This window comes from Rattus norvegicus, chromosome 16 (assembly GCF_021556685.1).
Source record: "Rattus norvegicus strain SHRSP/BbbUtx chromosome 16, alternate assembly SHRSP_T2T, whole genome shotgun sequence".
Taxonomy (NCBI): domain Eukaryota; kingdom Metazoa; phylum Chordata; class Mammalia; order Rodentia; family Muridae; genus Rattus; species Rattus norvegicus.
In genome coordinates this window covers 66631318-66653528 of record NC_141549.1, presented here as the reverse complement: position 1 = coordinate 66653528, position 22211 = coordinate 66631318, and the positions used below count along the sequence as shown (strand labels likewise).

General features: G+C 45.4%; 2 protein-coding genes across 4 annotated transcripts in view; one reads left to right on the top strand and one right to left on the bottom strand.

Moving 5' to 3' along the window:
• Erich1 (glutamate-rich 1) overlaps positions 1-22211 on the bottom strand; it is a gene marked incomplete at its 5' end in the record, with an annotated part of 52793804 nt that overhangs the window by 17010835 nt on the left and 35760758 nt on the right.
• Gsr (glutathione-disulfide reductase) overlaps positions 10908-22211 on the top strand; it is a 43009-nt gene continuing 31705 nt past the window's right edge. For 2 of the 4 annotated variants that reach the window (XR_015639284.1, XM_087587400.1), the window contains exon 1: positions 10991-11347. The gene's annotated coding sequence lies outside the window, so the exon portion shown is untranslated. 4 annotated transcript variants of the gene reach the window in all.

The window sequence follows — 22211 nt, the reverse complement described above, 5'->3', positions numbered from 1 at the left end:
AAACGCCATGTCAGGGTCTTTTTTTTCCCCTTACCTCTTTTTACCCTAAAGTTCCTTTGTTTTACGACTTCCAGTTTAGTGTTTTTATGGAATTCTCAAGTGTGCCAACATGGGTCTTTGATTCTTACACTTATTTTTAGATTTATTTATTTATTATATATAAGTACACTGTAGCTGTCTTCAGACACACCAGAAGAGAGCATCAGATCTCGTTACAGATGGCTGTGAGCCACCATGTGGTTGCTGGGATTTGAACTCGGCACCTCTGGAAGAGCAGTCGGTGCTCTTAACCACTGAGTCATCTCTCCAGCCACGATTCTTAGACTTCCTTTTGGGCTCTTTCCCTTCTGTTTGTTTTGTCCTAGCCAATGTGTTAAGTTTATTTTAATTCTCCCTTAGAAGCCTGTTTCATATTGAGAGGAAAGGAGTGGATCCAGATGGGATGAGAGGTAGGGAGGACTAGAGAGAGGAGAAACAGAAATCAGGATATAGTATGTGAGGGGAAAAAAAATTTTTTTTTCTTTTTTTCGGAGCTGGGGACCGAACCCAGGGCCTTGCACTTGCTAGGCAAGTGCTCTACCACTGAGCTAAATCCCCAACCCCGGGAAAAATTTTTTATGTATATGGTGTTATGTCTGTGGGGGCCAGATCCCCTGGAACTGAGTTACAGATGGCTGTGAGCCACCAAAGTGGGTGCTGGGAATCAAACCTATGACCTCTGGAAGAGCAGCCAGTGCCCTTAACCACTGAACCATCTCTCCCAGCAAAAAAATGTACTTTCAATAAAAGGAAAATTTCGAAGGCAAATTGGACCTAGGGCCATTGCTTTGTAAACAGGCTACGAGTCTTACTGCTAAGCATGGTAGTCTGTGACTGTAATCCCAGCGCTTAGAAGACAGAGACAGGAGGATTGTGACTGGTTCAGGCCCCAGTGAGGTCCTGTTCAAAAATAAATAGCAACAAAAAACTTTAGCCTCTAGAAGTTCAAACTATGAGGGCACAGTCACAAGTCAATAATGAAAAGGAGACCATTTGAATTATAACAGGATAAGCGGATTACACAGCTGGGTTGACTCATACAGATAATCCCACTGTGTTGATTCTACATGAAGACAGAAAAGGAATTCCTTCAGTTCTCACCAGCCTCATCTTGCTATGCATTCCTTTGGTTTGTTTCCTGTCTCCTGTGTTCCTTTGACACCAGTGTGTCTGATTTTAGACTACGCCTGGCAAGGTAGCTCAATGGGTAGCACCTGAGTTCAATCGAGAACCCACAGTGGAAGGAGAGAACCAGCTCCCAAAAGTTGTTCTCTGACCTACCCTGCTCGCACACACAAGAGTTTTAAGTTCTCAGCATAGCCAGCCAGGACTTAATAACTGTGCTGGCTGTAAACTCCCATCACCGTGAATGCCACATCCTTACTACCACATAATAAAGAGCCCACAGCGATGTGTACACTAAGTCACATCTCTTAATGTAGGCAAATGTAAAAGCGCTCTGACAGGACCTCATCAGTACCTCCCGAGAAAAAGTAAAAGGTGATTTTGTTTTTAGAGAGTTCTGTACTCTAAGGTGGAGTGATTTGAGGTGACCTTTTCAAGATTGAGCTATGGTTGTTCATGGTATAATAGTTTGAGACAAACAAGGTGAAGAAATGAAAATCAGTTCTCCCACTCCCTTTTGGGTTGCTGGGATTGAACCCAGGCCCAGCTCTGTGGATAAGAACAGAGAGTTAGGGATTTGGCCAGTTGAGGCCAGACCTCACTGTTGGAGAAGGAAGTGCTTTTTTGGTGAGCACCCAACCTTGAGAGAAGTGGATTTTCAGGAAGTCCCTAAGTTCACAGTGAAGATCTGTACTGATTTACAGTCTGACTTGTAGGTAAAAATTTCCCGGAACAAACACAAACGCTCCATTGATTAATGTAGAGATCTTTAGTCTTAACAGTGATAAGTTATGGGCTACAGACATAATAAAACCTTACGAAACACCCTAATTTAGTATATGTGGAGAGGTTTGGTTTTTTGTTTTTTTCTCTAGTGCTGGCTGGGAAATAAACCCGGGACTTCCTGTGCTACTCAGGCACTTCAACTTGACATGATGGATTACAGACATGTTTGTTTTTTTTTTTTAAGACAGGGTTTCTCTGTAACCCTGGCCATCCTGGAACTCACTCTGTAGACCAGACTGACTTGGCACTCATGGATTCTCCTGTCTCTGGAGTTCTGAGCTGAAAGGTGTGTGCCCCCCACTACCAGGCAAAACATTTTAAATTTACACAAATTAGATATTAAGTCAATCCTGGTTGTGCAGAGTTACAATTCCAGCAACTCTGGAGGTTGAGGCAGGAGGATTCCAAGTTTGAGACCTGCATGGGCTACAGAGAAAATTCAAGACTAGACCCTGTCTCAAAAAAAGGGGGGGGGGGGGCTGGAGAGATGGCTCAGCGGTTAAGAGCACTGACTGCTCTTCCAGAGGTCCTGAGTTCAATTCCCAGCAACCACATGGTGGCTCACAACCATCTGTAAAGGGATCCGATGCCCTCTTCTGGTCTAAAAAAAGCTACAGTGTACTTGTATACATAAAATAAATAAATCTTTAATATATATATATATATTAATCCTATAATCACACTTGGGAGTTAGAGGAGGAGGACCAGGAGAAGGAATCAACCTCACACACATGATAAATTCTAGACCACACACACGCACATGCAAACACAGTCCTTTTTTATGGAAGTCAGAAGATAATTTATAGGAGTTGGTCTTCTTTTTCTACCATGTGGGGCCCAGGAATTAAACTCGGATTGTTGAGAGTTTACAGCAGCCCCCTCTATTCACTCCGCCCCACTTTTCTATTTTTAATAATTTAAGACACAAGTCAGTGGTAGAGTATTTACTCAGCGTGTACTAAGCCCTAGGTTCAATCCATAGTACTGAAAAAAAAAACACTAAAAATGTTGAACATAGTAATTTATGTTTATAATTCCAACTTTTACAAGACTAAAGAGGATTGCCACAGGTTCAAAGCCACCTGGGATACAGTGTTTCAAGGCAGCCTGAGTAAATAGTAAGTCTATCAAAATACGTGTATAGCCAGACACAGTAGCACATGACTTTAACCCTGCACTGGGAAGGCAGAAGCAAACAGATCTCTGTGAATCTGAGGCCAGCCTGGACCACGCAGTGAATTCCCAGGCTGCCACATAGTGAGGCCTTTTCTCAGAAAAAAAAAAAAACACACACACACACACACACACACACACACACACACACACAAAAACTCAGTCAACAAATTGAAAGTGGAAAAAGGGGAATGACAAGGAGTGGGTAAATTCCACTCACTCTGAAAATGACCATGCAAAAATCTTCAAAATACCATGCAAAATAAGGATAGGTTAAAGGGGAACCAAAGGGAAGAACCAGTTGAAAGTTCATTTTAGATGCAGGAAAACCCACAAACCTCCCACTCTGAAAGTCTGTTCCTCTTGGCCCACAGGAAAAAGCTGAGATTTCTTGTCTGGAAAGGCAGAAACAAGAGCTCTCACAACTGAAGACCAGGGTGGATGGGTTGGCCCAGCCTGTATAGCTCAGCCAGTAAGACTTGCTTGCCAAGCCTGATGGCCCGAGTTTGACCCCCAGACCGCAAGGAGGAAGGAGAAACCAACTCCCAAAAGTGTTCAACTCCCACATGCTCACACATGGGTGCGCATGCGCACATTGAAAATAAAAGTAAGCTTAGAACAGAAGGCTGTAGGCGCAGTTAAGAACTTGATGAGAATACTTGTTTTTGCTGTCTCATAGTTTCTAGTACTTCTCCTTCACAGTTCTCCCCACAACGATGAGCAGCAATCGTGTACTAATTAAACATTGCCCTACTCTTACACAGGCAGAGCTATCTCTGTTTAGTTACCACTGTATTTTCAAGGCATCGAAGAATCTACTTCCATTTTTCCCCCCTTCAAGACAGGGTTTCCCTGTGTAGCCCTGGCTGTATCAGAACTCTATGCACTGACTAGGTTGGCCTCGATCTCAGAGATCCACTTGCCTCTGCCTCCTAAGTGCTGGGTTAAAGGCATGTACCCGAACTGCCTGAATCACTAGTTCTAAATGGGTAGGTGATGGATATTTGTTGTATACACGTATATTATGAAGGTGCATCATCCCCAGGAGGACAAAGAATGGGAGAGAGCCAGAAATCAAATTTGAAGGCTCAGTCTTTTCTTTAGAACCAACATTAATGCCACTCATGAGAGCCAAGCCTGATGGTGCTTCTTAACACCGTTGACTTGCAGATGGATTTGGGGGAGGGGCATATGCAAGCCACCATATCACATGGTTTGGATGGGACACATTCAAACCTCCCAATATAGTCATATGAAATAAAGCCTACTGTTATTTATATTTAATTATCTGTTCTTGGAGTGGATGAAGCTATGCAATTCAAGATGACTCCATGTCTGTCTATGGCCTACATTTTAACATTGGGGATATCACATTTAATTATGCTTAGTAGTCCTTACCACAGTCTCTAAGCGAAACTGATAGTGTTTTGGGGTTTTCTTTTTGTTGTTGTTGTTATTGTTGTTGTTATTTCTCTTGTTATTTTTGCTTGTTTGTTTTAATTCTTAAAACTTTAGTACTTTAAAAAGATGTTGTGGGATTGGAAGGATGGCTGTGTTTAAGAGCCCTGGCTGTTCCTCCAGAGGATGCCGGTTCGATCCCCAGCACCCACATGACAGCTCACAATCTCCAACTCCCAGGGGAGTTAGTCCCAGCGTCCTGATGCCCTCTTCTAACCTATTCCAACCTCTGAAGGCACTGCACACATGTGGTGCACAGACATTCATACAGGAAAATACCTAAATATGTAAGATTAAGAACAAAGGTTAAAAAACAAAATCTTTAAAAAGCCGCATGGTCATTCTTTTCTTCAAAGTTGGTTTCCTCTTTCTCTATGATTTTTATACGTTTTTAGTAATCCACATTCAGTCATCGTGATGGGTTGAAGGTTCGTGTCCCTTCAGAGATCCCCCTCGGAAACTTAATCCAATCTGACAGTCGTTAGAGGTAGGCTTTTATCGATGGTTAAACTGAGAGGTGTTCTGCTCACATAAAAAGGGATTAGCACTGTTACCAAAGAGAGGAGCACCTGTTAGTCAGAGTGCCCTGGAGGAGGAGCAGAACTGATGGAAGGGGTAGATATTACTAAGGGGATTTAAGTCTATTTACACAGTGCAGGCCGCACCGTCCAACAATAACAAGTAGCCACACCCGCCAGCTACGAGCAACGGCACACAGGCAAGCAGCAGTGCTTTCCCCCCAGAACCCTTCAAATCTGAACCCCCCAGAAGGTGCTGCCCACACAGAAGGAGAGCCTTTGTGCAGTTAATCCTTCCTGGAGACGACAACCTCACAGATCGGTCTCTTCACTGATACTAAATCCAATCAAGTTGACAACCAAGATGAACAATAATCCCGGTCCCCATCCATACACTCTGCACTTCAACTTCACCATGTCAGAATGCAGCACCAAAATGCCATCATAGGTGTCTTTACTACATTCTCTTGTGTGTGTGAGTGTGTGTGTGTGTGTGTGTGTGTGAGAGAGAGAGAGAGAGAGAGAGAGAGAGAGAGAGAGAGAGAGAGTCAGTCCACCCTTTTTAAAATTCAAAAAGTTGTGTGTGGAGTGGAGAAAGCCCTGACTGAATAAGGGGCTGAATGATGAACGTGTGCTCTTGACATGGCACAGCCACGTCGACTACCCCGGCCTCAGACCCATGGAAAATGGCAAAACCTTTGGGACTCAGAGGGAAATAACAAAGCCTTCCTGTCAGGTCCATGCATGGACATTGGTAGTGTGTGCAGAAAATGCTCCCCACAGCTTCCTCACCCATGTATGCATGGCCTGCCTTCTCCTGACTGGTTCTACTGAACTAGCTTTGACCTGTCCCCTTGGACCAACTGATTACCATAAGCCCTGCCGCCTTGTTTATATTCATATAATAACAGGGTTCCATGTTCTATGCGAGAATGCTGGCTCTCTGTTCAGCTCTGCGTAGTAAACACACTGTCCTTCCAGGGTGCTGTGGCTTCTCCATCACAGAGTAGTCCAGTTCCCAGCTTTTCCCAGCTTTTCTGTGAGTGTGTTTGTCTTTTCCTCATTCCCGCACCTCCCCAATATGGCCCATCCCTGGAGCCATGCCGGATACAGTAAATTTGCTTAGGCCTGCCTTGAACTTGTTCTGTATCTCAGTCATGTCTTACCTTTATTTTAAATCGCAGGTGTGCGCTCATATGTGTATATCTGTGGATTGAGGTGTGCACATAAGTGTGGGTTTTCCGGGAGGTGAGGGGGATCAGATCTCCTAGAGCTGGAGCTGCAGGCAGGTGTGAGCTATCTGATATGAGTGCTGGGAATTGAAGTAGGATCCTCTTAACCACCAAGTCGTTTTCCTGCCTTCTATGGTTTTCTTTTGAGAGAAGGTCTCACTATGTAGCACCAGCTGATCTGGAACACATGGCCTCAAAACACATGGCCTCAAACTCAAAGAGATCTGTCTGCCTTTGCCTCCAAGTGCTGGGGTTAAAGATAAGGGGCACTACACCTGGATATGTATGTATGTATGTATTTTTATGTATATGGGTATTTTGCCTGGCAAACATGTCTGTGTGCATTTGGAAGGCAGAAGAGGATGTGGGATCCCCTGAGACTTGAGTTACAGACAGTCGTGACCTTCCACGTGGCTGCTGAACACTGAAGTCAGGTCCTCTGGAAGAGCAGTCAATGTTGTCAGCCACTGAGACAGCTCTCAAGTGTCTAACCAGCAGTTTCCAAAGAAAACAAAACTCATAGCTCTGCTCAGTATTTCTATTCAGATCTTAAATAATGAGCATGCCTGCATGATAGAGGGAGAAACCAAACTCTAAAAGTTGTCCTCTAACCTCCACACATATACTTGCACATGAGAGTGCACGCAAGCGCATGGGCACACGTACACACACACGCACACACACATACACACACATACACACATATAAACATACACACATACACACACATACATACACACATACACATACATACATACACACATACACACACATACACACATACACACACATACACACATACACACACATACACACACATACACACACATACATACACACATACACACACATACATACACACATACACACACATACACACATATAAACATACACACATACACACACATACACACACATACACACACATACATACGCACATACACACACATACACACATACACACATACACACATATAAACATACACACACATACACACACATACATACACACATACACACACATACATACACACATACACACACATACACACATATAAACATACACACATACACACACATACACACACATACACACACATACATACGCACATACACACACATACACACATACACACATACACACATATAAACATACACACACATACATACACACATTCACACACATACACACACATACACACATACACAAACATACACACACATACACACACATACACACACATACACACACACACACACACACACACACACCACTAGATAAATGTGAAGTTCTTTTTTTAATTTACAAATGACGGATAATGGAAGTAACAGGTGCAACTTTGGATATGCCACTAAGGAAAAACAGATCAATCCATCAGAACAGATATCTATGAAAGTGCTATGTGATGTTGTATGCTAGTTTTCAAATCTATGAACAGGCCAGAGTGCAGTAGCACACACCTTCAATCCCAGTGGAGGCAGGTGACACAGTCCCCACACCAGGTTCCAGGTTAGCCAGAGGTACATAGGAAGATCCTGTCTCAAAAACTTTTTAAGGAAAAAAAAAAAAGAGGCCAAAGAGATGTCCCCTGGTGAAGATCACTGGTTGCTTGCTCTTTCCAGAGGACTTGAGTTCAACTCCCAGCACCCATATGACTCATATCACAACCTTCTATAACTCTGGTTCCAGGAGATCTGAAGGCTTCTTATCTCTGTGGGTATCAGGCACAGACATACATACAGGCAAAGCAACCATAGAAATAAAATTAAAAACAAACCAAAAAAAGGAGGATAAAGGTTTTATTAGAACGTTGGGATCACTTTCTTCCTTTTTTTTTTTTTTAATGAGTATGGGAATTTTGCCTGCATGTGCGGGTACACATATGTGCCTGTGTGGGAACCACTGCTCACAGAGGCAAGAGAGGGCTTCAGCTCTGGAGTTCGACACAGCTAGCTGTAAGCCGCTTTGGAACCAGCCCTCTGCAAGAGCAGCCAATGTTATTAACTTCTAAGCCTCCTCCAGTCCTTTTTTTTTTTTTTTTTCCTTTCGTAGCGACAGGGTCTCATTCTGTGGACCTGGCTGCCCTCAAACTCACAGAGGTCCTCTTGCCTCTGCCTCCTAAGGCTTGCTAAGAAGGATGTTCTTTTTCCTTTTTTTTTTTTTTAAAGATACTGTTTCTTTAAGAATGTATTTATTATGTATACAATGTTCTGTCTGCAGGCCAGAAGAGGACATCAGATCTCATTACAGATGGTTTGTGAGCCACCGTGTGGTTGCTGGGAATAGAACTCAGGACCTCTGGAAGAACAGTCGGTGTTCTTAACCACTGAGCCATCTCTCCAGCCCCAAGAGGCATGTTCTTATGACCCTTTGAATTAAAAAGCATTTCATTCCATCATACTTTAAAACACAGTCTTGCTGCCTATCCTCAAACTTGTGATCTTTTCACCTCTGCCTCCAAAGAGCTGGTATTACAGAGTCTGCCACCCCGGCTGTCTCTTTATTCTTGTTTTCCTTCTTAATTTATTTTGGAGACCAGGTCTGGTCTTAAACTCACTTTGTAGCAAGGAAGACTCCTAATCCTATCTCTAGCACAGGTTGGCTTTCTTTTTATCTTAAATGTTGCAAGGTACTTTTGAAAAAAGACCAAGGAGAAGGCATCTGCTACACAAGCATGGAGACCTGAGTTCAGCTCCCCAGTGTCTGTCTGGAGCAGCACTGGGAACTCCCTGCTGGGGACTAAAGGAGATGGGCAGGTTCCTGGCAGCCTCTGTTCAGCCAGTCTGGCCAAATTGATGAGATCCAGGTTCTGAGAGAGAGAGAGAGCCTGTCTAGAAAATTAAGGTGGCAAGTGATTGAGGAAGAGTCAGTCCTTGGTTCCCCGCATGCATACACCCAGTCACTCACACGTACGTGCGTGTGCATTCATAGTACACACACTTAAAAAACACCATATATTTAGATTTAGAATAAGGATGGTAGTCATTTCTAAAGCGTCCTTTCAAATGCATTGAATTAGACATCAAATAGATGAAAGGAATTAAGTATAGCGGTAATTTCCTCTGGATTCATCTTCTAGGGTCTAAGTCCTCTCTCTTCATCTATCTATCTATCTATCTATCTATCTATCTATCTATCTATCTATCTATCTCCTCTCTTCATCATCTATCTATCTATCTATCTATCTATCTATCTATCCATCCATCCATCCATCCATCCATCCATCTACTCATCCACCCACCCATCCATCCATCCATCCGTCCATCCGTCCGTCCATCCGTCCACCCACCCATCCATCTATAGCTATAGGACCTTCTTATGTAGCTCTGGCTGTCCTGGAACTCCCCATGTAGACCAGGCTAACCCGGGACTCACAGAGATCCGTTCGACTCTGCCTCCCTAGCGGAGGAATGTAGGTCATGAGCCACCGCTGCCAATTTTAAATTCAGTTTCCTAACAAAGCGGCCTTACAAACTGCCTTGGAGAGTTTCTCACAGTACCGTGTGCTTCTTGCTAACTTCTGGTTTAAGCTTTAGTCGTTCTCTAGTCTCTTCAGTTTTCACCCTGAGCCTCGACACTGGACTACTGAAATCATGTAGTAAGTTCGCATATCACTGGCCTGCCAGACAGCTGGAGCTACAGAGCTGTGAGACCGCATGGGAGCTGGGGGCGGAACTCTGCTGTCTGGAAGAGAAGCCAGTGCTCTTAATTGCCGAGCCACTCGGCACCCCCTTTATTTTATAAAAAGCAGGAAGGTTGCGTAAGTGAAATTGCCTCACAAGAGCACGTTTCTCATTACTTAGCAGTATGTTATCCTGATCTTTAGGACGAGGCGGTGCCAGCAGAAAAGTTGCTTTTTTTCCCTTTTGTGATCAAGAAGGGATGTGTGTGTGTGTGTGTGTGTGTGTGTGTGTGTGTGTGTGTGTGTGTGTGTGTTTACATAACTCCACCTATCTGTGTAACTTTATCCCCATCAAACTTTAACCCGGTGATCTTAGCAACCATTGGTAGTTCCTAACAAAGTCGCTTTCACTGTGACCTTGCTAATGTTTTCAAACTGTTATTCTGTCTACATTTATTACAGGGTACTTTGCCAGAAAGGAAAAAAAAAAATCTTCCTTTTTCCTTGATGATCTTGAATCAACGTTCCTTCTACCTCCAGCTCCCAAGTCATGTTACTTTTTAGGCAGAAAACAAGGAAAACAAAAAAAACCCAAAAGCCTTTATAAATTGTATAGCATTCTGGTTCACATCCTGCTTGGAGTGTGGGGCCTAGCGGCCTTGTGTTGTGTTCCTCAGTTCTTTGCTGTGGGGCTCCCAGCCTTGTGCTTATGTGAAGTCTTTGTCTTTAAACGTCATCTACGGATCACAAAAACCATTTCTCATTATTCCAGTCGTTCTTCCGAGTGCAAGTGCCCTGACAGAGGAACGTGGGTTAAGGCCTGCAGGAATCGGAGAGGCTGGGGACCGGGAAACAAAACGTGCACGTCTCCGGTCTCGGTCCACGCGCTGCGGGGCGGGTGCCGGTGGGAGGCGGGGACAGGGGCCCTCGGGCGCGGCCCGCCGCCGGTGCTTAGTCACGGCGACGCTGCACCCCGCTCCCCGCTCGCACTTCCGCGCATGGCGCTACTGCCGCGGGCGTTGGGCGTGGGCGCGGCCTGGAGCCTGCGGCGGGCGGCGCGCGCGCTCACCTGCGCCATGGCGAGTCCCGGCGAGCCGCAGCCCCCGGCCGCCGCCGCCGCCGCTGCTTCCTTCGACTACCTGGTGATCGGCGGCGGCTCGGGCGGCCTGGCCAGCGCGCGGCGGGCGGCCGAGCTCGGCGCCAGGGCCGCGGTGGTGGAGAGTCACAAGCTGGGCGGCACTTGCGTGAGTACCGGGGCCCTCGGGCCGCGAAGGCTGCACACCTTCTCCCGGCCTCTGCGTGCGGCGCCCAGGGTGCTTCCCCACTCCCGGGTCCCGGTCCCAGGAGGTGGCGGGAAAGAGGGTAACGCGACCGAGTCCGCCAGTGTGCACAGGTGCAGTGCTAACGCCAAGACTTCAGCCAAGCTTAGCTGCCGGGCGTGCAACTCTGCCTGCGGGGGAGTATCGCATCCGGCGCTGGAGCTAGGGAAACAGGACTGCCTCTGGGAAACTATTGGTGGCGTGGGCGAGGGGAGCAATGGAGGGCTCTGGCATGGAGGAGTGTGTATGGGGGTGTGGGATCGGGTCTGATCTTCTAGTTCAAGGGCAAAGAAATAGGTAACAGTAGTTCTCAACTTTGGCTGCGCATTGAAAGGAACCCGGTGAAGAATTGAAGTTCTGCTGTTCCTGCGCGGTGCGACGCGGAGGTTAGCAAACTCAGAAACACTCAGTTGATCCCAAATGCAGCCAAGGCTACCTCCAAAGAGAATCCTTAAGGGGTTTCTCAGGACCTTATGATACCGTTTATTGTAAATTGGGGGACAGGTTTTCAAATTAAACACACACACACACACACACACACACACGAAAGAAAGAAAGAAAGAAAGAAAGAAAGAAAGAAAGAAAGAAAGAAAGAAAGAAAGAGAAAAAGAGAAGGGTAGTAAATCTTTAGATTGCAAGACTTCATACTTCATACTTTTAAAACACTCGCATACCCACACTAGTGTGGCCTTTTCCTATCACAAGATCTAGGCAGGGTTCTTGTTGATGATTGAAAACGCTGAAATCCAAGAGTCACCCGGGACTGGGGATAGTTTCCCTAAATGCCTTTGAGGGCGTTTACATTCTACTAAATTGGGAACTCCTTAGGGGCAGGGGCGGGTTCTGATATTTGTGTACTGCTTGTCGCCTTAAAATACCTTGCTCAACAGCTAGTTATGAAATGAATAAAGCCAGAGATGAGGAGCTGTGAGCATGCCACGGCTGAAAATGAGCGCGGTGCGTGTGTGTGACGAGAAAGGAAGCGCCGTTGTTAATGATTGGTTTGCACTTTGACACTTGTCTGGAAAAACTGGAAATCTCTGCAGAAGGCAGAGGGAAGGGTGTGTTGCGCGGCGCCTGCTCCCTTCCCCCTCCACAGATGGTGGGCGTTTGTCAGTTCTCAACTCTGCACTCCTCGGCTTTTGTTTTTCTCCCTCCTTATCACATCACCGCGGATTTGTGACATCTACTGTCATTGCTGGTTCTGCTGGCGTTAATCAAGAAGGGGCTGGCCGGGGTTTGATATCTGAGTTGGAGGCCAGCCTTGTCTATAGAGCAAGCTCTAGGACAGCCAGGGAAATCCTGTCTTGGGGGCGTTAGAAAAAAGGTGAAGACAAACTTTTTCCGAGAGCAAGCAAAGGATGCCCAGAGTGACGTCATTTGGGACCAGTGGTCCACCGGGCCTGCCCAGTTCATCATTCTGCAGCCGGCGGCCATTTCCATCCGAGCATGGATGTCTTTGAGATGTCCTTTGCTGTTTTAGTGGCATAACTTTGGGGACCTCCTCACAGTAGCTTTTGGCTTTGAATTACAAAGCAGGGAAGAGGGTTGCAGCCAGTATCAGGGAAAATGTAGCGGAAAGGTAGAAGCGGGGTTAGATTTGCCCAAGGATCGCAGTGATGAGGTCTGTCCGGAGTTGGACTAGTGAACTTACTGCAGGAAGTAATTTCTAAGCACGCGCAGGGAAACCTGAGGATTTCTGAAGCAGAGCCTTTCGTTTGTTCATGTTTCAGGTCCTTAGAGGAATCTGACAGAAGGGGAAAGGGTAGGCAGAAATATTTTTCTGCAGAAGTTCCTTCAAGGAACGTGCAGTCTAGTGGGGAGACCAAGTACAGCCAACCAGAAAGTGGGGTTGGTCTGTCCGTTGGTCTTTTTTTTTTTTTTTCTTCAAGTGTTTATTTGTGTGAGTGCCTGCATGAATGTTTGCACCACGTGCATGCCTGGTGCCTACAGGGTGTCACAGGACCCTCTGGAGCTGGAGTTACAGACAGTTGTTAGCTGCAGCGTGGGTGCCAGGAATCCAGCCCAGGTCCTCAGGAACACTGGCTGGTGCTCTAACCACTGAGCAGCACTTCTCTGCAGCCCAGGACTGTCTTCTTCTTTTTTTTTTTTTTTTTTTCTTTTTTGGGAGCTGGGGACCGAACCCAGGGCCTTGCGCTTGCTAGGCAAGTGCTCTACCACTGAGCTAAATCCCCAACCCCCCAGGACTGTCTTCATTCTTTTTTTTTTTTTAATATTTTCTTTTTTTTAAAGGTTTATTTATTTATTATATATATATAAGTACACTGTAGCTGTCTTCAGACACACCAGAAGAGGGGATCAGATCTTATTACAGATGGTTGTGAGCCACCATGTGTTTGCTGAGATTTGAACTCAGGTCCTCTGGAAGAGCAGTCAGTCCACTTAACCGCTGAGACAATCTCTCCAGCCGGACTGTCTTCATTCTTGCAGGTAGCGAATGTAAAGTGGTTGAGATTAGTGTTGATTCTCCCTTCCGTTAGTGGGGGCTGATTGCTGAGTTCAAGACCAGCAATGGGGTTGGGGATTTAGCTCAGTGGTAGAGCACTTGCCTAGAAAGCTCAAGGCCCTGGGTTTGGTCCCCAGCTCTGAAAAATAGAAAGAAAAAGAAAAAAAAAAAAAAAAAAAAAAAAGACCAGCCTGAGCTATAATACGAGCTGTGTCCCTGTACATAAAAGGACTTCCTCTGCCAGTATTATTTCCACATAGTAGGACTATGTTCATTTTTATTCAGTTGTTCACTGAATATTATTGGAAATCTATGTATCAGGTGCTTTTCTTAAAAAAATAATACATGGTTTCTTTTCTTAATGTTTATTTATTTACTTTATGTATGTGAATAAACTGTCACTGTCTTCAGATGCACCAGAAGAGGGCATCAGATCCCGTTACAGATGGTTGTGAGCCACCATGTGGTTGCTGGGAATTGAACTCAGGACCTCTGGAAGAGCAGTAGGTGCTCTTACCCACTGAGCCATCTTGCCAGCCCTATCAAGTGCTTTTTCTAAAGATTTGGAGCCTGAAGAGATGGCACTTGGGTGCTCTTGCAGGTGACTGGGGTTCAGTTCCCAGCAACCACATGGTGGCTCATAATATCTTTAATTCCAGTGGCTTCTTTTAACCTCCTCAGGCACTGGGCACACTCAATGGCACACATATATACTTACATACACACACATACATACATATACACATACATGCACACATATATTCATATATGCACACATATATTAAAGATAAATCTTTTTCAAGTTTTTATTTTTATTGCATAGATGTGTGTGTGTGTGTGTGTGTGTGTGTGTGTGTGTGTGTGTGTGTGTGTTTTGACGGCTGGTGTGCGCACGTGAGTGTAGGCGCCCACAGAGGCTAGAGTCGGATGCCCCTGGAGCTATAGGATTGCAGGAAGTTGTGAGCTGTCCAACATGGCCTCTGGCATCTGTGCTCTGTCTTTAGCAAGAGCGGTGACTCATTGGAAACCGTTGAGCCATCTCTCCAGCAACCTCTCTTCTCTGTGTGTTTCTGGATATCAGAGGCAGGCAGCAGAGCACATCAAAGTCCCTCTTTTTTTTTTGGAGCTGGGGACTGAACCCAGGGCCTTGCGCTTGCTTCCTAGGCAAGTGCTCTACCACTGAGTTAAATCCCCAACCCCCAAAGTCCCTCTTTAGGAGCGGGCATTTTAATTGTTGTCTGTAGTTTCTAAAATTTCCATTTCTATTTTTGTGATGAATATAGAAAAATATGTTGTGGGAGCTAGTGGTGGTGGACCTTTTTGTTGTTATTTTTGTGGGGTTTTTTTTTTTTTTGGTGTGTGTGTGTGTGTGTGTGTGTGTGTGTGTGTGTGTGTGTGTGTGTTTTAAATTGTTGCTAATAGGGGTTGGGGATTTAGCTCAGTGGTAGAGTGCTTGCCTAGCAAGCGCAAGGCCCTGGGTTCGGTCCCCAGCTCCGAAAAAATGAAAAGAAAAAAAAAAAAGAAAGTAGATACAAAAAAATATGTTGCTAATAAAGCTGGAATTGATTTTGGAGATTTGTCAATCCTGTATGACTACACTTTTTCAAAAGCAGGAGTCATGATAAAACACGGGCAGTTATCTGCAGTTCTGGCTTATCTAGAACTCACTGTGTAGACTAGGCTGGCCCTAAATTCAGATGTGCCTGGTCCTGCCTGCCTCCCAAGTGCTGGGATTGACAGTATCTAGGCCAGCCTTAAAAGCACTATGTAGCTGAGGGTGACCTGAACTTCTGATCTTCCTGTGTCTACCCCCCAGGTTTCAGAGTATAGACAGGCATCACCACTTCCTACTTATGTGATAGTGGATATGAGCCCAGGGTTTTGCACATCCTAGGCAAACATGCTACCTACCAACTGAAGCCTGATTCGGTTTTATTTCTGTAAAGACCGCTGAGAAGTTACTAACACTGTCACTAGCAGTTTCATGGAGACTTTGATTTTATTACATTTATTCATTTTGGAGTAGGGGCCTGGCAGGTCAGGGTATGTGTGTGGAGGCAGTCAGAGGACACCTTATAGGAGTCTGTTCCACTCTGTGCGTCCTGAGGATTGAGTTCAAGTTGTCAGTCTTGGTGGCAAGTGCCTTTATTCATTGAACCATATGGGCAGCCCCAAACTGGTGTTTTATTCTGACTTTTTTTTTTTAAAGATTTATTTATATATTATATATAAGTACACTGTTACTCTCTTCAGACACACCAGAAGAGGGCATCAGATTTCATTACAGATGGTTGTGAGCCACCCTGTGGTTGCTGGGAATTGAACTCAGGACCTCTGGAAGAGCAATTGGTGCTCTTAACCACTGAGCCATCTCTCCAGCCCTTATTCTGCTTCCTATTACAGGAAATTGAACCTTTGTACATGCTACGTATCTGCTCTGCTCCTTAGCTATCCCTCGAGCCTTAAGAACAGGATGTATTTTGATGAAAAATGGCAAACAGGTCGTCCTTTGAAGACCCCTGGCTTCCTAAAACACTGCTTGGGCCTCCATAGTTTTGTTTCACATAGATCCTAATAGAAAATCAGGGAACATCATTTTGTTTAATCCTTTAGCTCTGAGGAGCAAAGTGTGAGCTGACACACTTGAGAACAGCCCTGTGGGCTGGCCATGGGGACCGTGGCTTCAGTAGGACATTGCATCGGGTGATCTGTGCCGCCATCGAGGGTTTTATGCATTGTCCTCCAACAGAAGGTAGAAGGGCAGCAGCACTCTTTTTTTTTTTTTTTAAATTATTTATTTATGTATTTTTTCTTTTTTCTTTATTAACTTGAGTATTTCTTATTTACATTTCTTTTTTTTTTTTCTTTCTTTCTTTCTTTTTTTCAGAGCTGGGGACTGAACTCAGGGCCTTGTGCTTGCTAGGCAAGCGCTCTACCACTGAACTAAATCCCCAACCCCTCTTATTTACATTTCGATTGTTATTCCCGTTTGCAGACCCAGTGGTTTGAATCCATGCAAGTTCCTCCTGGGTGTTCTGAACTAGGCAAAAACCAAATAAAAACATGTAGTTGGAGGAGTATTGTATTAGATAAGAAGTAGCTCTGAGAAGGGGCAAAATCAGCTCCCTTTCTCCCTAGAATTAAAGATAAACCCCTTATTGCCCAGGGCACTGCAGTTATTCCTAAGGGCAGAAGGAACTTATTGGGTATGATCTTTGAAGTAACTTTTCAGAGACTCTCAGAGTACGAACCAGAGTGAGACTCATCCAAAGGCAGGCGCAGGCTGAATTAGAGCCTCTGGGAACTTTAATTCTCCCTCCATACAGACCTTGGAGGAGGTGAAGGGGTGTCCCGTCTCTGACTTCTGCTCCTTTGCCCTGTAGAACCCCCAGCTCCAGCTGAGTGTACTGGTTCTGGGGAGCCCAGTTCTTGTGGGGTTCTGTACATCCTGCCAGGAGGCCTTGTGTGACAGGGGTTGACTGAGTGACTGGCAAAGCCTTCTTTATTTCTAACTTCTGTGAACTGCGCTGTGCACTGCTGCTGGAGAAGTCCACAGGGCAGGCCTGGGAAAGGTACGAATGGCTCATCCAGTGAGCAAACAATGACTTAGCAACTTGCAAATCCTAACGAACTGACTGCCCACAGCCTGGGCTTTAATTTCCCAATGTAGCTTTCTAAACAGCCCCGTTTAAAGGAAGTTCACTTCCTTTAGTTCTGATAGGTTCCCCTTAAAAAAAAAAAACAAAAACAAAAACAAAAAAACAAAAAAAACCAGACCGTGGCCCTCATTTATTTGCTTTGTGAATTTAGGACTTCATAAGATGAGAGCAGCCTATTCTCTTAAGTGTTCACCGCATAACTGGTTGTAAAGAGAGAGTTGGTAACAAATATTACTTAACTTTGGCCATTTGCCTTGTTGATTTTTTTTTTTGTTCTTTTTTTTTTTTTACAGTGGTCCCACTATGTCTTTATTTTTTATAAGGATGTTTTTAGCTGGCTAATGGTGGCACACGAGTTTAATTCCAGCACTCGGGAGGCAGAGGCAGGTGGGTCTCTGAGTTGGAGGCCATGCTGGTCTACAGAGCGAGTTCCAGGACAGCCAGGGCTACACAGAGAAACCTCGTCTTAAAAATTGAAAACAAAACAATAATGTTGTTGAAGGGCAAACAAGCAGTTTGTTCAGAACTAAAGAAACAGCTTCCTGGGCTGGAGAGGTGGCTCAGTGGTTAAGAGCACTGGCTGCTCTTCCAGGGGTCCTGAGTTCAAATCCCAGCACCCACATGGTGGCTCACAACCATCTCTAATGAGATCCGATGCCCTCTCCTGGTGTGTCTGAAGACAACTACAGTGTATATAATAAAGACTTGATAAAAATCATTAAAATTTTTTTCCCTATAGCTGAGAGGGGGCTCGAAAATGAGTTGCCTTTACATTTTAAATATTTCTTTTTATTTATTTTTTTTTGGTTCTTTTTTTTTTTTTTTTTTTTTTGGAGCTGGGGACCGAACCCAGGGCCTTGCGCTTCCTAGGCAAGCGCTCTACCTCTGAGCTAAATCCCCAACCCTTCTTTTTATTATTTTTAAGTGTATGTGTGAATGAGCTCAGGTGACTACAGAGATCACAGGTATCCCAGGAACCATAGTTACTGGTGGCCATGAGCCATCTCTTCAGCATAGTTTTACTTTAAAATTTTTCTTTTTTGAGATAGACAGTTGCCCAGGCTAGCCTCGAACTCACTACGTAGTTGATGCTGGCCTTCATCTCATGATCTTTCTATGTCCACCTCCCATTTGCTAGGATTACAGGTGGACCGGGTGACAAAGGCCTGTCTGCCAGACCTCAGGTACAGGCCAGCAAGAAAAGAGAGAAAGGATTGAGCGCGGCCGGGTGTACAGCTCCTTAGCCCCGGTGTCGTCTCCAGCTTTGATGGTTGTTGGCTGTACTTTACTCTTTCCGAGTCAGTGAGGTATCTGATGCCATGCTGAGAGGCGTGGGGCTTGATTTCCAAAACTGGCAGCTACGTCTGGAAGTCCTTTCTCTGCAGCTTCGGAAACAGGACAGGCGCTATTTCAAGACCGCGGCTCTCCGTTATGTCCCTAGGCTCTAAGGAGTACACAGGGACACTGCAGTGCGGAGTCTCTGGCCCACGAAGGTTGCAGATAGAGTCACTCTCTCCATCAAATCTCGTGTTGTGCGGACACCTTAGATAAGCTTACAGCTCGGGAGATTCCACAAGGTCTGGGATTAGATCTATAGTAGGTTCCTGGAAACGAATGAATAGGTATAAGAGTTTGTTTGCTTGTTTAACATCGAAACTTAAAAGTAAACCATTAGTGCAGGTCTGGCCATCTTCACCCTTGTAAGATTTAGGATCTCGTGTAGCCTAGGATGGCCTGGAAATCCCGCTCCTCCTGCCTCTCTCTGGTAGATGCTGGAATTACAGGCCTGCATCAGCACCCTGCCCACAGACTTCTTTACAACCACCTAAAATATGCTCCAAGTTGCTTCAGACTTACTCAGTGTGCAGTCATAATATGTCCCAGTGGTTCAGAGCTTTCTAGTGCTTAAGTCAATTTCAGGGATTACTAGGGAGCCGGAGGGGGAGGGGAAAGGGAGAGAGAGGAAGAGGAGGGCTGGAGAATGCTTCCTTATCATCCTGAAATCATCTCTACCCTTCAGGAGATCCACTGAGAGTGTGTTCTGGATGAAACCATTACTAACTCAACGCTGCAAATCGCAGAGAGTAAAGTGTGACTTAAAGGCACTGAGAGTCCCTTTGCCCTCCCAGTGGACCCATGAAGGCAAGTTTGAGGTGAAACACCCTACCAAGGCGCTGGGCTTGGTCTTCTCCTTCCCAGAGGATGTTAACTGCTTCCCCACTCTTGGCGTCTGAAAAGCCTCAGTCGCCCTCCTTCCTTAGGAGTGGCTGTCCCTGTGACTGTCAAATATCTCGGTTGGGCCCCAGCGGAGCCTCAGCTTGGTCAGATGGAGGAGGTGTTCAGAGGGGGGAGGCCCATGTAGGCAGCCATACTTGGTTCCAGTTGTAACGGGGTAAGCACTTCCTGCAGGGTTGGCCCTGAAGACGGTGCCCAAACTGCCATTTGTGCCTCGCAGGATTCTGGGTTTTACTGGGCTTGAATTCTGCACGCTTCTCTCATTTCCATGGGTTCTTGCTTCTGTCGTATGTATGTATGTATGTATGTATGTATGTATGTATGGTTTTTCAAGTCAGAGTTTCTGTCCTGGAACTCACTGGGTAGAGCTGCCGGGCCTCAAACTCAGATCCGCCTGCTCCTGTCTCCCAAGTGTTGGGGTGAAAGGCACGAGCCACACCACCCATCTAGACTCATTTTCAAACATAATCTCATTTTTTTGAATCCAAGCATGGTCAGCAGGAAGAGGGTACGGGGAGGGGAGAGAACAGTTCCGGGGGCGGGGAATGGAGGGGGATGCACAAAAGCAAAGTGTGTGCGTGTATGAGAATTCCACAGTGCGCTCCATCAGTTTACACGCCAGATTAGAAAACAGTCAGAGAACAGTGCTAGACAGAACACTGCTAGAACAATCTCGTTGTAGGGGAAAATAAATGAACAAAATGCTGGTAACTTGGGAGTATACGGAAGCATCATTTGTTCCTTAACTCTCTCTGGGTACAGGATAGCAGTACCATTCTAATGAACTGTTACTAGGTATACTTTAGCAGGTAGACTCTGGAAAACGAGAGGAATAGAAAATTACTTCTCAAAAAGGTGGCCTTTTTCAAACAGTGGAGAGGATAAGGAGACTTGGGCAGGCATTGAATCCAGTGTCACAGCAAGGGCAGACCAGACAGGTGTGGTCCAGGCTCCATACACAAAGATTTGTAGAAAGAATTCTAAGAACTAGCCCGGTATTCTTGTAATGTATGGGAAACCAACTAGATATATTATAGCTGTGACCAGCAGATACAACTATGTTTAGAAAGTTTAGTGTGCATTAAAACACATATGCTAGATGCGTCACACACACACACACACACACACACACACACACACACACACACCCCACAAACTGGGGCCCTGGACATATAGTGTTAATATCTTGAGGGGGTGACTGAGGTCCAGAGTTCAGGTCCCCAGCTCTCAGGTAGTAAGCTGAATAACCTGTGCCCAGACAGGAGGGTAAAGGGAGCATGTTAGCTTCTGACCTAAGAAAATGCGAACCTTGGGTTCAGTGAGAAAACTATCTCAAAGGAATAGAGGGGGCGGTAATGGAGAACCCCAGACACCTTCAGAACTCTGTGTACACACTACAGATGTGTGTGCACTCACGCATGCAGATAAACCAGCCATGTTGAAAACAACAACTGTATTCTAATAGGGCATGTTGGTGTCCACCTGTAATTTCAGCATTTGGAAAGCTGAGGCAGGAGGATGGGCAGTTCAAGACCGGTGTAGGATATACATAGGTCTGTCTCAAGCAATAATAAAATATGAAACTAAACAAAATATTCATACAAGAGAAAACTGGGCCATTACCAAAAGCATAAAGAGCAAAACAAGGCCACTTTGTCCCTTTCCAGAGAACAGCGTTGTGAGCTTGGAGTATGCCCACGCAGACACGGAGCTGCTCAGGGATGGGATGTGTTGAGAGGAATGTGGGGCTCCAGCATCACCAGGAAATGTCTTAGGGGAGCACCACTGCATGTGTAGTTCACTGTTGAACATACTCCTTGGTGCCTAGATGGCCACTTATGTGCACACAGCTGTGCCCTTTCAAATCAGGCTGTGGGGTAACCTGTTATGCAGCTCTCTGTTGTCTCTCGGTGTTATTTATTACCCAGCATCCCCCTCATCCACTGCTCTGCTTTCTGAGGAACTTTGAAAGACCGATTCACATAACTTTTATCAAACTGTTATCATTTTATTGTTCTATTTCATGATCGGTTATTGCTGCTAACACCTGATTCTTCTTTATAAATTGAACTCTATCACAGGTGAGAATGTATAGGGAAAAGCATTGTAGAGGGTGTGTGCCCTGTGTACAGTTCGAATAATCTGGGCATCTTGGAACATACCCTCCCTCAGAAAGGATGAGCTACCAGACGCTAGAATTCACTCCTCGACAGCATGTGGGAATTCGCTTTGTTGTTTTAAATAGCTGAAAAGTGTCTGATAGACTCAGTATGCAGTAATGGCCACTGACGGATTATAAATCCATTTCCTGTTGTATGTGGACTAGACTTCAGGGACCCTTTCTTTATGCGTGTCTGCAGTGTGTGCACGCGTGTGTGTCTGTGTACTGTATCCTTGTCTGTGTAACATTGATAGACCAAATGGGATACGCTTGCTAATGCTGGAGGAGGTCCGCCTCAGGTGTTCCTCAGGTGCTATCCACTTTGCTTTTTAAACAGGCCTTTGGGTGGTACCTGAGGCTTCCCGATTAGGATGGGCAGGGCAGCCAGCAAACCTAGGGACCTGAGTGTCCCCACC